Source organism: Ambystoma mexicanum, chromosome 1p, assembly GCF_040938575.1.
Source record: "Ambystoma mexicanum isolate Mex_15411 chromosome 1p, UKY_AmexF1_1, whole genome shotgun sequence".
In the NCBI taxonomy this organism is placed as follows: Eukaryota; Metazoa; Chordata; class Amphibia; order Caudata; family Ambystomatidae; genus Ambystoma; species Ambystoma mexicanum.
The window spans coordinates 556,461,644-556,475,658 of NC_090921.1; the positions used below are offsets into that span (position 1 = coordinate 556,461,644).

The 14,015-nt window shown below is 46.3% G+C and overlaps 1 protein-coding gene across 1 annotated transcript in view; it reads right to left on the reverse strand.

Moving 5' to 3' along the window:
- The window catches only part of REXO1 (RNA exonuclease 1 homolog), a 1,041,135-nt gene that overhangs the window by 3,032 nt on the left and 1,024,088 nt on the right, over positions 1–14,015 (reverse strand). The window lies entirely within an intron of this gene.

Here is a 14,015-nt window from a genome sequence, read left to right on the forward strand (position 1 = left end):
TAAATGAGGAACAGGGATAACCATCCTCAACCGAAGTAGACATGACAAAGTCCAAACTAAAGTAGTTTCGTTTTTGAGAAGGGGCTTGCCAAGGGGACAGTTGAAGTGGCAACTCCACACAGCTTGGCATTTCTGCCTCTACCTTGGTGGGGTTACGCCAGTGGGCATTGTTGCCGGATGGTGCCTGCCTTCTAGCACAGTGGGCAAAAGCGGTGAAGACCGGAAGGAACAGCCCATGGATGGGTAAGCAATTGGAAAATCGAAGAATTTACCATAGCTTTCGCCCCAAAGGTTATCACCTTTGAACAGCATGTCAAGAAGCTTGGACTGTACAGATTAACCTGGATGTCGCTATCCAGGAGTATCCTAGCATGGCAGTCCTAGTGCCCATCCCTCCTGCATGGGGTGGTTTCACATAGCCTCACATCACAGTCCCAATATGTGGATGCACTTGGCCAATACACAAGGGGCATTCAGAGCCCTCAAAGCCAGGCTGCCAGAAGCAGACACCATGCAAAACATGGCATCAGGTTTCTTGGTATCACAGTGCGGGATTAAGAGCAGGAGAATTTACTTACCGGTAATATTCTTTCAATGGATTTTTCTCCTGAATTATTCCTCATCAGATAAATATCCCTTCCAGCGCCAGGTGCTTGGAATACCTTTCGACATGAGGGTGTAGTGTGCCTCAACTCTGCAGTCAATCACTCTTGACTCGATGCAGCGGTCGTCCTACATATACTGCATCACTACGCCCTGTACCTCAGTCCCCCCCGTACTCCACGAGTTCAGCCGCTCCGGAGAAATAATCAAAAGATGTGCCTGAAACAGCCCCAACTCATAAAAAAAATGAAACCTAAGAAGTGTTTTTTTACGCCGATTAACAGCACTGTAAGATTTCAGAAAACACAAATAAAGTTATATGCCAACCCTTCAAAAAGGGAGCTTGCCTTAAAAAGGGAGTCATTCATCAAACTACAGTCATTTTGACTGCGGGGAAGGATAGGAGGGTGATGAGGAATCTGTGGAAGAAGAATCCATAAGAACATCATTACTGGTAAGTCATTTCTATTTCAATGGATTGCATCCCCCGCAGATTACGGATCTGATAAGACTCCCAAAGCAGTACAGACTGCCTACAGTTATCTCCTTACCTGCGTTCTGATAACATTCAGACATTCATATCACTATCCATCGAGAGATAGTTTGCTTAGGAACCGCTTGCCCCAACCTGGATGGAATTCTGACACCACCTTTAGAAATCTTATGTTGCACTTTCAGGGATACCTCCTCGTTAAATAACTTCAGGAAGGAGGCTTTACAAGAGAGCGCCTGCAATTCACTGACCCTTCCTGTGGACGTGATTGCCACCAAAAAAGCAGTATTCAATGTGACAAGTCCGATGGGAGCCGAATGCAAGGGCTCAAAGGGAGTCGCCATCAGGAAGGTGAGAACCAAATTCAAATTCCAATAAGGGACCACAAAAGGCAAAAGGAGGGAAATAACTAACCAGGCCTTTCAGAAACTTGGCCACCACTGGGAAGGTAAAGAACTAACCTTGTTCTGGCATCTGTTTAAACAAGGAAAGAGCCGCCAGATACCCCTTTACATGGCCACTTGTAGGCCTGGTTTGACTAGGCCAGCAAAAAATTCCATCACTGAGGAGGTGGGACAACATGGGATTCCACTTCTTATGCCTTGCACCAAGTCACAAACATTCTTCATCTGCGCACGTAAAGAAACCTAGTGGACGGTTTACATGCGACCAACACCACCTAGCACCTCCTCGTTGAAGTCCTAGTCCCTCAGCCTCTCAAGAGCCAAGCAAGCAGGTTGAGAACGACAGAATTCGGGTGAAGCACATTGCCTCAGACTGTGACAAAAGGTCCCGCCTTCGAGGTAGCCGGAGAGGTGGGCATATGGCCAGTTCCAGGAAATCCGGGCACCATGTCTTCCTCGGCCAGTACGAGGCAATTCGTATCAGGTGAGCCCTGAATCTCCGCAACCTGAGAACTCAATGGGGTTCCCGATAGCAGTAATGCATAATGGAGGTCGAATACACACCACACCAGAAACGCATTCTACCCCAATACCCGCCTGGGGGAAATTCCCTCAAATATAACTGCTTGCATTTCTTGATTTCCTTCGTCACAAAAAAAAGGTCCACCTTCGGGGTGCCCCAACGGGTGAAGATCTCTGTAACGACATCTGGGCATAGCTCTCACTCACGGGAGAGCAAGCTCTGCCTGCACAGAGTGTCTGCCAACCCATTCTCTACCTCTGCCAGATGAGATGCAGAAGCTGAGAGGTTGTTTTCTAGCATTCAGAACCATGGTGTTTTTGTGCCTTGAAACACTTGTGTATAGGTGCATAATAAATAACACATCAACAATAGCTGCATGGCCTCCCTGCACAGGGGGGGCAGTGATTCCACGTCTCACTGCTTGTTGAGGGACTGCATAGTCACCGTATTGTCCATTAACACCAGGACATGTTTCCGCTGCAGAGGAGGCACAAAAGCCACCTGCACCAGTCTGACTACTTGCAGCTCCAGATTGATGTGGTAACCTTTCTCCTTCAGGGACCAATGGCTACTGATCGAGAGCCGCAATGAGAGCCCCAGCCCTTCAGCGAGGTATCCGTGTTCACCTGCTCCTCCGGCCATGGCGCCCAGAAAGGTTCTTTTGCCAAAATGTTCATCCTGTCGCTACACCAGGTCAGATCATTTGCCACAGACCTTGATACCTGGAGGACATCCGACATCTCTCAGAGATACTGGGACCACTGGTTCCTCAGGAGTCACTGAAGAGGTCTCATCCGGAGCCTTTGCCTGAGACGCCAACAAAATACAGGATGCCATGAGATCCAGTAGGCGCAGGAAAGTCGATGCCGGGAGACTGCTGGAATTCTGGAAGAAATTGACCACTGGTGACTCTCCTTGGGAGGAAAAGCTTTCTCCCTTCCGGGTATTCAAGAGTGCTCCGATGAACTGGAGCCTTTGCGCTGGGGAGGTCTCCGACTTCTTTAAGTTCAGGGAGAAACCCAAGTCATGCAGTAGAGAACAGGTGTCCTCAAAGTGCCTCGAAACTCACAAAGACGTCAGCTCTCCTGAGATGGGCTGCTGCTACTGCCAAAAACACACGTTTTGGACTAATAGGGGAGTTCACACTTGCTGATTCCCCCAAAAATGTATATCACACATTAGGATCTCAGGTTTATAGTTCACAATTATTTAAAATTTTTATCAAACGTGTAACATTCACCTGACTTGCCCTCTAACTAAACCCTCAGAGTAACTCCCCCTAGGTTGCGCTGATGAGCTGCTTATCTAGGGTGAGGGGTTAGGTCAAAAAAACCTGCCCTATCTAGTTATAGTCACCATGAATTCTAAAAGACACATTTTTCACATGTGTTTTGCTTCACAAATGAAAATTTCCACTTTTATTCTTTTTCTTTGCTATGCATTTACACACTATAAAATATCATGCAAACAGAAGTCTGTTCTGATTAATGATTAAACCACTGTGTATCAGTGGTCCAAACAAACATTGCTAAATGATGCCATTCTAGTTCTTGTGCAGTGTTGCTCCCAAAAACCTTGCACCCTTTTGGTGGAGCGTTAAAACAATTCCTTTGCTTTAAGACCTTTTTACCATGCCAATGGTGTTTTCCTGTTCCGGAAAAAGGTCAGATCGGGCCCAACGGTTTCAGTGGTGTCTATTAATTTCCCACTTTCTTCAGGGCCACAGCATGGTTTAACATGCTGACAAAATCGGAGAGTGTAGCAATTGTCTCCAACAGTATATCACCCCACACTTATTTTGCTTGAACCAGACTCGAAAATTGGATCAGGCGACTCTTAGTTTTCACGGATGCACGTGTAGGATGTGAACGGGGAGAGAAAATTCTGCCTTCCGGTCAGACAACGGGACACAGAGCGGTCCGTTGTAGAACTGTAGGTTTAAAGCAAAGGAATTGTTTTAACTCTCCACCTAGCGGGTGAAAGGTTTTTGGGAGCAACATTGCACAAGAACTAGAATGGCATTTAGCAACGTTCGTTTGGAACACCGATACACAGTGGTTTTATAATTAATCAGAGCAGACTCCTGTTTGCATGATATTTTATGGTGTGTAAATGCAAAGAAAGAATAAAAGTGGAAATGTTCATTTGCAGAGCAAAGAACACATGTGAAAAACGTATCTTTTAGAATTTATGGTGACTAACTAGATAGGGACAGGTTTCTTGATCTATCCCCGCGACTACTGCTATCAGCTCGGTAAAGACTCTGGAGGCGGAGAGCAAGCAAAAAGGGAGCACCTTTAATTGGCAATGTGCCTCCCTGATGACGAGCCTTAGTAATTGCCTGTGCTTCTTGTGGATAGGCATGTGCAAATAGGTTTTCTGAATATCCAATGACAATAGCCAGTCTTGGAATTTCCCTCAATGTCACCACACCATTCTGAATGGGTCCTTCCTCAGGAATTTGCTCAAATTCCTGAGGTCCAGAATAGGATGGAGTACTCCTTTCTTGAGTATCAGGAAGTATCGGGTGTACCAACCCTAGCCTATCTACTCGGTTGGCACTTCCAATAATGCTCCCTTCAAAAGAATGGCCTGCAGTTCGTCCTGGAGCTATTGTTCCAGCTGTCGAAGGTCCGCAGGTCTCTTCAGAAACAGTAGCCTTAGAAGCCCCACTCGATCAGCTGAAGGACCAGGGCGTTGGAAGTAATTTCCTCTCGTTTGCCCAAGAACCAGAAACTCTCCCTGCAACTGGGCGAAGTATGTGTGGGGGGATGGAGGGGTGACTTCAAAGAGGTTTCTGAGGTGCAATTGATGCAACAGCAGTAGTCTACTGACTCAACTCTCCTCTACCTGGCCGTAGGAATCTACAGTGCCCCTGTTTGGCCTGGGGTGCCCGCTTCCTTCTGGGAAAGGCAGAGTATCTCTTGTTACCCCGTCCTCTGGTCCCAAAGGCAAAATTTAGCAAACCTAGGGATTTAGCTGTAAACTTAGAGTCCTTGCACTCCTCATCGGCTTTGGGGCCAAAAGTGTGCTCACCGTCGAAGGCAAGGTCCAGCAGCACTGACTGAAGTTTCGGGGAGTACCAGGATCCTCTCAGATAAGCAGACCTGCGCAGTACCGTCGGAGTGCCTATGGTGGTACACATACAGCCCGTCATGTGCAAACCTGCTTGAAGTGTTTAGCAGGCCATTTCCTTGCCATCAACAACTAACTCAAGGAAACCATTCCTGACCTCTCCCTATGGGAACTGATCTGAAATGGTGCTCCAAAGGACGTGTAAAAATGTTACTGAGGCACAAGAGATATTCACGGCTTTAAGAGCCATGCTCTGCAAGCGGAAAAGTTTCCTCGCCAAAGCGTCGACTTTTTTCGAGTCCCTATCGGTGGGGAGGATCGACAACGAGCAACTAGATGCAACTGTCACCGCCTGCACTGCAGATTCGGGTGAGCCGTCAAGAATGGAAAGTCGCCTCTTGCAGACTTGTACTTCTTTTTTAGCTCTGTGTTGACTGCCAGCTTCGAGCAGGGGGGTTTTCCACCAGGCCGTGACTGGGTCTGTTAAGGTGGCATTGAACGGTAGTGCCTACTCAGTCTGAGGACGACGGCCGAGAATGTTGGTAAGATCATACTGCGACATCGGCTTTGTCGGTACGCCGAGCCATAAAGCTACAACCGTCTCGACCGGCTTGCTGTATTGAGCGTACGGATGCGCATAGGGGCTTCGGCTTGCTGTATTGCACGTTGGGTGCGCATAGGGGGTTAACTTCTAGAATTCGACATCTGGAGACTTATCTAACCAATGGTGTCATGGAGGACGTCCGCCAGTTGCAGTAACCCTGCCTGGTCCGCCATAAAGTCTGGCAACGCATCCAAGGCCGCAGCCCACCACCCCCATCGGTTCGAACCCAAAAAGGATTGGGTTGCGCTCCTCATCAAAAATCGACTGCATTCAGTCAAAGAACACAGATCTAGAATCCGGTATGAAGCTTTGACCTTGCAGGGGGTTCGGCCAGTCGAGGGGCTTCTGGACACGAGGGGGCTGCCAACGGTATCCGCGCAGGAGCACGTTTCTCCTTTGAAAGTCTCCCTTGAGGACGTTCATCCTCTCTTGGCTGCCTTCATGACGTACGGACTGGGCGCGGTCAGAGCCGAATCCACCTGTGGCATTGAGGCCAAAGCTGAGGCTTTTTCAAAAACTTGATCATTTGTTTGTTGAAGTCTTCCCACTCCTCCCTGAACGCAGACTTTGCCGGGTACGACTTACCCCGGTCATCCGATGAGTCGGAATCACATCTTCGTTTCATTCTGTGCAACGATGAGGAGTGGTGAGATTCGCGAGTGCAAACGCTTCTTGAACTTCTTGTGCCACTGTCCTTTCCAATGCTTCTCGGGAGTAGGTCCCTCTGTTTCATGCTCTGAGGACTAAGGAATCTACTTCGCCAGGGATTTTGACGCAGACTACCAAGTGAAAATTTTGCTGAGCGTTCCTTCACCACCTTTGGGTTAATCACCAGAGAAGAACAACATTGCTCTGCATCATGGCTGACACCAAGACACCACACAGATAGTGTGTGGGACAGTCAGGGACATTGTAGAGTTGCAGTCTTTGCAGTGTTTAAAACCAGATTGTTTAGGCCTGATATACTAGCGTATGCACAAATTTGTTCAAATCGAATCAACAAATGTTTGAGTAGTAAGCTGAGTGTGCAGAAAAAAGGAACCAAGGTAAGGGGGCGTTGTGCATTCCTTTAATACAGCAATCAATGTCACGTTCATTGTCAAGGAGTGACGAGCCGCATAGAAAGGAGTTGACTATATCGAATGGCACTATGCCCCCTGTTGAAAAAACTTCCAAGCCGCTGACACTGGATAACTATCAAGATGAGGAATCTGTGGGAGGATCGAATCCACTGAAAAGTTAGTACCTAGTTCAGGTCCCAGTCTAGAGCCAAAATTGGAGCAGGCAGGAAACTTTTTACAAGGTCTTTCAAAAATTGATTATTACCGGAACCGCGAAGAAGGATCCCTTATCCAGTGACCTCTTGAACACAAAGCCGCCAAGTAGCCCTTGACTGTGCCCATCTGAAAGCCTGCTGAGGCCAGTGACCAAAGGAACACCATCACTACAGTGGTGGGACAAGCGATCGGGCCTGTCCTGCGTCCCCTACACCACGTCTCAAGCTTTCCACACCTGCAAGCGTACAATGACCTTGTAGAAGGTCTGTGTGCAGCCAGTACCTCCTCAGAGGTTCCAGTCATCACACCTCATCCTCTCAAGAGCCATTCATGTAGGTTGAAGGACTCTGGGGTCGGATGGAGCACTCAACCATCCGACTGGGAAAGGAGGTCCCGGCCGCAGAGGCAGCCTGAGAGGTGGGCAGATGATCAAGTCCAGGTGCTCAGAGTACCACAATCTCCTTGCCCAGTCTGGGGAGAACCAGAGCATGGTGGCTCGAAACCTCCTGAGAACCCACGGGATGAAGGGTACCATAAGAAATGCATAGTAGAGTTCTAAGACACACTGCACCAGGAATGAGCCTCCTAATACAGTAACTTGCTGGGAATTACCCCAAGCACAACTGTCTGCACTTCACCCTGGCCCTCGTGGCACACTGATCAACTGTTGGGGTACCCCACAGGGCAAATATCTCTTTGAAAACCTCCTAGCACACTTGTCACTCGCGTGTCACTTTGCGGAGAGTCCGCCAGCCCATTCTCCACTCCCGCCAGATGGGCAGCCAGTTCTCTAGCAACTAGAATCATAGCTATAGCCCTTCCCTGCGTAGGGGTAGGGACTGCACCTCCCCCGATGTCCTGATTGTTGAGGTACTGCATGGCTACCGTTTTGTTCATCAGCACAAGGATGAGTTTCCCCTTGAGGGAAATAATAAAGGCCATTGGGACCAACCTGATCTCACACGCAAGTCCAGTTTGTTGATATGCCACCGGCCACTCACATGCAGATCCCTGCAGTGAGTGCCCCCAACCCTCCAGGGACGCATCGGTGACCATCTGTGGCCAAAAGTCCCCCCCCCCCTCTATCATGCTCTCTCTACTGGCCCTCCACAAAAGGTTGTTGGCCACCAACCTCATCACCCTGAGAATGTCCTTCATGGTGTTGGAGTACTCGGACCACTGGCACCCTTAGCAGTCTCTGCTGAGATCCCAACCCCAGTCTTGGAAATTCAGGGAGAAGCCCAAACTGAGTCGATACCTGCTCCAGGGACCTTCCTCAGATCAACCAGTCATCTAGGTATGGGAATACATTTACACAATCTAATGAGGTTCGCCACCACTACTGTCATCAGCTTGGTGTAAACAGTGGGCATGGAGCTTAAGCCAAAGAGAGCACCTTGAACTTATAGTGAGTATCCCTAATGATGAATTTCATTAACTCCGTGCTGCTGATGGATCAGCACATGGAAATAAGAGTCCTGAAGGTTCAGCGACACAAACCAGTCCGGTAGTTATAAAGCCTGGAGAATTTCTTTGAACATTACCATATTGAACTTGTCTTTCCTCAGGAACTTTTTCAAGGCCCCGAGGGTTCCAGGATGGGATAGAGTCCTCCTTCCTTTCCTGGGTACCAAAAAGTAGCAAGAGTTACAGCCAAATCCTCTCTGCTCAGGTGGCACCTCTTCCATGGGACCCTTCAATAACAAGGCTCTCAGTTCCTGTGGGAAACTCTGTCCTGGTTGCTGTAGAGGGGGAGGTGGCATGGTTGGTGGTTTCCTTGGGAATGGTGAACAGTACCCCCACCTGACAAGCTGCAAGGCCCAGGCATCAGAGTTTATGTCCCTTGCACCTGTCCCAGTGCTCAGAGAATCTCCCTCCAACTGGAGAAACATGTGGAGAGAAGTTAAACTGGCTTAGCGGGAGGCACCGCTGCTGCCGCCGCCAGTCTGTTCGCCTCTAGCGACTCTGTGCCCTTTCCGGGACGCGAGAAATGCATCTATCCTTGACTGGCTTGCCGGAGCTGTGCCTTGCTAGCAAACTGGACATACCATCTGTATAACAAATGTAAAACCTATAACGCTAGAAGAAAAGCTGAATGGTTGCTTGGCAGGTTGCTGCACAGCTAGACCTACCGACTTGGCAGCCAATTTGGAGTCCGGTGCTCACCATCAAACACTACATCCAGATGTTTGGCTTGGACATTCGGTGAGAACCCTGAACTATGGAACTAAGCTGACCTCCGCAGTAGCATGGTCATACCCATGGCACGAACTACACAATCTGCAGTGTCCAGACCTGCCCGCAGTGCTTACTTCCGTCCCCTGAACATTATACGATGTTGAAGTTCAACCAATAATTCAATGAGTTTATGAACATTATTGATAATTGAATCAAGAATATGGACTGAAAGCTTTTGAAGTAACCATTTAACAGATAGTAAACAAAACAAAATTTAAAATGAGCTCGACACGTTTCAGGAAACCATCCCTTCTTCAGGAGAAAAGTCACAGAATTACTTCCATTGGTTCATATTCTATTCTATAGTTAAGACATAGAACAGCAATTTAAGAACCACGGTCATATATTAAATTGAAGTGTTTAAATTTGTGAAAAACTCATGTTATCTTAATTAATTTACCTTTAAACGTAAGGGAAAACCTTATGTAACTTCCAGATAAGTATATTCAACAGATTGGTGCTTAGTCCCTGAAGAAATAGTCTAAAAGGTCAAAAGGGCCAAGAATCAAAGATAAAGACCACCCACTAAACAAAATAAGTGAAAACAAACAAAGAAATGTAAATATATAGAATGTTGCCATTTAAACATATAGTAATCTTATGATGAAACATGCATCAAGAGCGTTAAGTACAACAAAGTCTTAAAAAAATATGAAAGTAACCGAATAATACATAATTAATGTAAAAGTTGAACGTGCCTGAAATACACAGATGAGATTTACACTTTCCAATAAAAAATAACAGAGTTCAAAGCGAACTGAAATCGCCTAAAAGACACGATAAAGAATAATATCCAGTGAAAGTAACTAGCAAGATCAGTCATAGCAAAGAGTATATAATTCGTAATGACAACTTAGCACAAATGATAAACTAGTATCCAACAGGGTCTACACTATCCGTGTGCACTGGGACGTTAAAGCAAAATGAAACTATCTTGAGTCATGCAACGTATGTTCACATACGTCATGATGATGTAATCACGAGGTAATATCAATCGTAATGACTTGATATTAAGCATAAGTCAGGATGTTTTAAAACAACAAAAAAGAAGGGCAATCGAGGTAGAGGTTCCAAAAGTCATTAAAACAGCAAGTTAGTATAAAGTATGTAATCCAAAGGAATGAAATGTAATTAAGAACTAAAGGCGCAAATTATCAAAAGGTCCAACAGAACGTCACAATAAATTGTGAAAGCCAACTGGACGAAATAAGGAATAAGATGAAGTGAAGAGTTTGAAGAGAAAGCGTAATGACAAATGTCTCAACATGAAAAAATGAAATATGGTAAATTAAGGAAGTTAATCAACATTTACATCTAATGGACAATCTTGTTTACAAAGACTGATATGTTTGGGATATTTCTTCTCTGTGAAAGATAGTGAGGTAAAGACTCTGGGTAAGTCTCTCGTAACCAGGACTAATGTCTGGCAGAGGGACTCCCAGGACCCCCCTTGTTAATTTGCATATTTAAGTAACTTTGGGTCTCACCCTAAGTTACTAGGGGAATCCAGACTTGGACCCCTTGCTCACTATTCTTAGAGAGGCACAGATCCACCCTACTGATGAGGTCCAACCAGACCGAAACACGTGTCTGGGGTTTCTGTTGGTACTCTTGTTCAGAGGAGAATTGCCTAGCATTTCGGTGCTGGACTGCCCCAGGGCAGGACAAAGACTGATATGTTTGGGATATTTCTTCTCTGTGAAAGATAGTGAGCTAAAGACTCTGGGTAAGTCTCTTGTAACCAGGACTAATGTCTGGCAGAGGGACTCCCAGGACCCCCCCTTGTTAATTTGCATATTTAAGTAACTTTGGGTCTCACCCTAAGTTACTAGGGGAATCCAGACGTGGACCCCTTGCTCACTATTCTTAGAGAGGCACAGATCCACCCTACTGATGAGGTCCAACCAGACCGAAACACGTGTCTGGGGTTTCTGTTGGTACTCTTGTTCAGAGGAGAATTGCCTAGCATTTCGGTGCTGGACTGCCCCAGGGCAGGACAAAGACTGATATGTTTGGGATATTTCTTCTCTGTGAAAGATAGTGAGCTAAAGACTCTGGGTAAGTCTCTCGTAACCAGGACTAATGTCTGGCAGAGGGACTCCCAGGACCCCCCTTGTTAATTTGCATATTTAAGTAACTTTGGGTCTCACCCTAAGTTACTAGGGGAATCCAGACGTGGACCCCTTGCTCACTATTCTTAGAGAGGCACAGATCCACCCTACTGATGAGGTCCAACCAGACCGAAACACGTGTCTGGGGTTTCTGTTGGTACTCTTGTTCAGAGGAGAATTGCCTAGCATTTCGGTGCTGGACTGCCCCAGGGCAGGACAAAGACTGATATGTTTGGGATATTTCTTCTCTGTGAAAGATAGTGAGCTAAAGACTCTGGGTAAATCTCTCGTAACCAGGACTAATGTCTGGCAGAGGGACTCCCAGGACCCCCCTTGTTAATTTGCATATTTAAGTAACTTTGGGTCTCACCCTAAGTTACTAGGGGAATCCAGACGTGGACCCCTTGCTCACTATTCTTAGAGAGGCACAGATCCACCCTACTGATGAGGTCCAACCAGACCGAAACACGTGTCTGGGGTTTCTGTTGGTACTCTTGTTCAGAGGAGAATTGCCTAGCATTTCGGTGCTGGACTGCCCCAGGGCAGGACAAAGACTGATATGTTTGGGATATTTCTTCTCTGTGAAAGATAGTGAGCTAAAGACTCTGGGTAAGTCTCTCGTAACCAGGACTAATGTCTGGCAGAGGGACTCCCAGGACCCCCCTTGTTAATTTGCATATTTAAGTAACTTTGGGTCTCACCCTAAGTTACTAGGGGAATCCAGACGTGGACCCCTTGCTCACTATTCTTAGAGAGGCACAGATCCACCCTACTGATGAGGCCCAACCAGACCGAAACACGTGTCTGGGGTTTCTGTTGGTACTCTTGTTCAGAGGAGAATTGCCTAGCATTTCGGTGCTGGACTGCCCCAGGGCAGGACAAAGACTGATATGTTTGGGATATTTCTTCTCTGTGAAAGATAGTGAGCTAAAGACTCTGGGTAAGTCTCTCGTAACCAGGACTAATGTCTGGCAGAGGGACTCCCAGGACCCCCCTTGTTAATTTGGTAGTAAACATTGGGCAAGTAACAGTGTTTAGATGTCACACAGTAAGCAGATTTTAGCAGAAAACAATTCCCTTCTCTTAAATCACAAGAAATGTCAATCTCAAAGAACTATACGATAAACAAGTAGATCCTTCCATATAGGGGTAGACCGGTATACCATTATAGATACAGTGAAAAGCTTAACTGAACTATAATAAACGTCACATTGTTTATACAGGTATACCGTTTTAGGGCCTGCAGCTATTAAGTGAGCTTTTCAATCTGATTTGGAAAGGCTGCAGTAAGCAAGTGCTGCACATTCTGGATCTTGAACTGTGGGATGTGGCGTTTGGCACGCAAGAGCATAGGGAAAGTGAGGCCACATTAGTAAATGCAGCTTTGATGCTGTGGCCGCTCTTTCTCTGTGATCAGTAGAGTCAGGTTAAAGATCAGCCGATTTGTAGTTTTCCCACCATTGAAAGATGGGGAACTACACATCCCAGAATTCAAAGGAGGGAATGAACATGATGCGCTTCTGATGCATGTCCACAAAAAACGTTAGCCCTGTAGACTGTACGAACACTGGGCCTATCAGTGCTTTGTGCTAGTATATAAACGGCCCCCCACCCCCACTGTCCTCCGTGTAGATTTACACATTTGCACTAGAGTTGTTGCTTCGCTTGATCCTTCACCTGCCTTCTGCATATAGCACTGGACTCAAGCAGGCAGGACAGATTCTACATTCAATTTGAAGTATCCAGAGCAATGGAGGGGAGATATTTCTCAGGTCTATCCTCGATTTGCGAAACCACCCATGAAAGCATTCCTCTGTCTCAACTCACATGTCAAGGGTCCTAATGTGCTCAGAACTGGGGAAAATGGTAATGATGGGGCTGTGGCGATGTGGTGGTCTGGGCCATATTTGTGCCGATATGTATTTTAACTGTCATTTTCAAAAGGTTTGTGTGCCACTATCTTTCAGAAGGTAAAAACATGTATTGCAAGAATCAAGAAAGAAATCAACAGCGCCCACTGAACGCTGTACTGTTAGGATTACATCATCAGTGGTGACTCCAACATCAAACCTTTATAATACACCAGGCGGATGGTAAACAAGCTATAGTTATTTGATCAATATGCAACTTCTGTGAGTTTGTGTTGGCTATGACATTTTGACAAAAGAAACACAATGACATGGGCTTTCAGAACTCATGAGTGACTTTTCTCCCTTTAATGGGATAAAGCGTTATCAAAACAAACTTTTTTGACGGAGCACAGTGAGGAGTCATTATGCCCATGCCATGTGGTTCCAAAATAATGCAGGTCGAGGCCCATTTTCAAAGGGATGACCTGTGACTGAGCAGTAAGCTCATTGGTCAAAATGTGCATTTAACACTTCCACTTGTCACTCTTTCATTCAAGGTGATCAACGAGTGAGCTCCATGAAAGACCAAATCTGCAGCCGCCTTAGATTCTTGTAGGATCAGCTAAAAATGTGCAGAGACAAGTTTCAAAATGCTGACAATTTATGACCTTTAAGAAAATATTTTTTAAGATTAGTTAACTCCACCTACTATACTGCGATAACCATGATATACCGTAGTTTGGCAAGAAGGTTATCACACCGCCGGTGACACCGCTACTTCCATACAATATGAACATCATCAATGCAACATTAGTAGCGTAAAAAAGTAATTATGTA